General features: G+C 35.4%; 1 long non-coding RNA gene across 1 annotated transcript; it reads left to right on the forward strand.

Moving 5' to 3' along the window:
* On the forward strand, nucleotides 624-2,919 carry LOC110269959. The gene is made up of 2 exons (XR_002358835.1): nucleotides 624-1,535; nucleotides 2,560-2,919. It is a non-coding gene; the product is annotated as an uncharacterized LOC110269959 (long non-coding RNA).

The following is a 3,157-nucleotide window of genomic DNA, read 5'->3' on the forward strand; positions in this document are numbered from 1 at the left end:
TAGTATCCCAAGGACACTAATTAGTGATGGGAAAAGACAGTTCTGCAACATACAGCTGGACTCTCTTCTTCAGCGATATGAAGTCCATCATAAATTTTCTATCCCCTATTATCCTCAAACAGGTGGACAGGTTGAGGTCTCTAATAGAGAACTCAAGAGGATTCTGGAGAAAAATATTAGTACTTCAAGGAAGGACTAGGCTAGGAAGCTTCGTGATGCTCTTTGGGCATACCAGACGGCATTCAAGAATTCTATTGGCATGTCTCCATATCAGTTGGTCTATGGTAAGGCCTGTCACTTGCCGGTGGAGTTAGAGCACAGAGCATACTGAAAAACAAAGTTATTGAACTTTGATGCCAAAGTTGCAGGAGAAAAAAGGCTCCTTCAACTCAATGAGCTTGATGAAATCAGAAATTCAGTATATGAGAATGCCAAGCTCTATAAGGAGAAGACAAAGGTGTGGCATGATAGAAAGATAGCCACCAGAGCATTTGAATCAGGCCAGAAAGTCTTATTGTTCAATTCAAGGCTCAAGCTCTTTCCCGAGAAGCTGAAGTCCCAGTGGTCAGGACTGTTTTCGGTAACTAGAATGTCGCCATATAGTCATGTAGAAATGGCATTGCTCGTTGGTTCTCATGCAGAGAATACTTATCCACTTCTTTCACTCAGTTCTTGGGTAGAAATGGCATTGCTCGTTATTTCTCATGCCTATATACATATCAACAAAACGGGTGTGCCAAACAACAACATTGCCATATCACTAAAATTGGCATGGCATTATTAGCAACTGCTCCAATCCCTTTGATATATTGGGATGATGTTTTTCTCTCAGCAATGTAGCTTATCAATCGTTTACCATCTCTCTCAAATGAACACAAATTCCCTTATGAACCCTTTCATCCAAATTATAATTTTTTAAAGATTTTTCGTTGTGCTGCTTATCCTTGCAAAAACCATATAATACTCACAAATTTGACTTCAAATCTACGCCATCAATTTTTATTGGCTATACAGCTAACCATAAAGGTTATAAGTGTTTAACAGCATCTGGCAAGATCATAATTTCTAGACATGTTCTTTTCAATGAGACTATATTCCTTTACAAAGATCTTTTTTCCTCCACTACAACTCAACCTCAATCTAAAAATGACTTTTCTTTCCCTCACACTACATTTACTATGCCAGATTATCACCCAACTTGCTAGATCCAACTCCCTTACAGACTCAAATACCTTCATTTCCTTCTTTTTCAACTCTAAACAATACATATTCATCTTAGCCAACTCTAGAGTTTACACCCAAATCTATTCTTTGGTCCACAAATTTTTATTATTCATCAAATTCACCTTCTCATACACTAACACTAATTTCTTCTTTATCTCATTCCTCATTAGTTTCACCATAATCTACACCTCTTCACACCAAATTACATCACCAAAGCATCCCCATCTCAAGAATTCAGATTCAGTTTGGAGATTTACCTCCATCACCTTCTACAGGAAGTATTCATCCAATGAAACCTCAAGCAAAGTCAGGTATCACCAGGCCGAAAATTCTTTCTACTTTTATCTCTTCAACTGTTGACCTTATAAATAATGTTTCTATCTCTATTAAATAAGCTTTGGATTGTCCTTACTCGTATGAAGCAATGGTTGAGAAGTTAAATGAATTAAAAATAATAATATTTAGATCCTTATTACTCCATCTTCCGACAAAAAGATTATTAGGTGTAAATGGGTATATGCCATCAAACAAAATCTATCAGGTAAGATTTTAAAATATAAAGCTTGACTTGTTAAAGAAAACTATCAAGTCGGAAAAATTTATTATGACCAAGTGTTTGCACCTGTGATTAAACCTACTACCATCAGAATTTTTTTAACAATTGCTTTACATTTTGGTTGGTGAATTCACCAATTTGATTTCAGTAATGCCTTCTTGAATGGTGATTTAAATGACTTAAACCTCGTGCTTGGTTTCTCAAATTAGCTTCTGTTCTTGCTTCTTTTAGTTTCAAAAACATATTATCTTATCCGTCTTTATTCTTTAAGAATAAGTTATAAGTTTACATTTTAGTTTATGATATTCTCATTATAGGTAATAATTCTCAAGCCATTATTTCCACTATAAGTCAACTAAATAATTTGTCATCTTTGAAAGATTTAGGTGAAGTAAGTTATTTTCTTCATGTTGAATTTACTCTTTAGATCTCTTCACTTATCACAAAAAAATATCTTATTGACTTACTTAAGAAGGTTGGCATGTTATCATCAAAACATGTACCTACTCGCATGATTTCATCTCAAAAACTCTCATCTATTAGTGATAGGACCTTTAAAGATCCAAGCCTATATTGATATATTGTGGGATCTTTGAAGTATGCTACATTAACTACACCTGGGATCAATCATGCTGTTAATAAACTAAGTCATTATATGCAGAATTCTCTTCTTCCTCACTAAAAATGTGTAAAAAGGATTCTGCAATATCTGGTTTGAACTTTAGACCAGAGTCTTCTTTTTCATTCAAGCGCTAACTTACAACTATTTGCTTTCTCAGATTCTGATTGGGACTCGGACTTGTATGATCGCTGTTCAACATGTGATATTGTGTCTATCTAGGATTCAATATTATTGTATGATCCAGCCGCAAACAAGCCTTAGTGAGTCATTCCTCTACAAAAACTGAGCATAGAGGTTTAGTAGCAGTAAGTTGATTTGGATATAGAATCTCCTCCATGAACTTGATTTTAAGATTCAAGGCATCCTAACACTTTATTGTGACAATTAGGGGTGGCAAACGGATCTAAACTCGTCGGGCCGGCACGCGTAACCTGCCAAAAAAGGCGGGTCGGGCTGGAAAATTGGGACCGCCAAATAGCAAAAATCCGCCTAATCCGCACCGCTTAAACTGTGGGCTTTGGCGGGGCGGGGCCGACTTCCCTGCCGGGTTTAGTATTTTTTTTAGTAAGGGGTATTTTTACAATTTTTTAGCCAAAATCCAACTTCTCCCAACCCAACTTACAAGAGAATGAAGATGAAAATTGAGTGTTTTGGATTATGTTTATTTTGTTTTAGAGATAATATTTATAATTATATTTTGGATTATATTTATTTTGTTTTGGGAACAATATTTATAATTATGTTTTGGATGAAAA

This window comes from Arachis ipaensis, chromosome B01 (assembly GCF_000816755.2).
Source record: "Arachis ipaensis cultivar K30076 chromosome B01, Araip1.1, whole genome shotgun sequence".
In the NCBI taxonomy this organism is placed as follows: domain Eukaryota; kingdom Viridiplantae; phylum Streptophyta; class Magnoliopsida; order Fabales; family Fabaceae; genus Arachis; species Arachis ipaensis.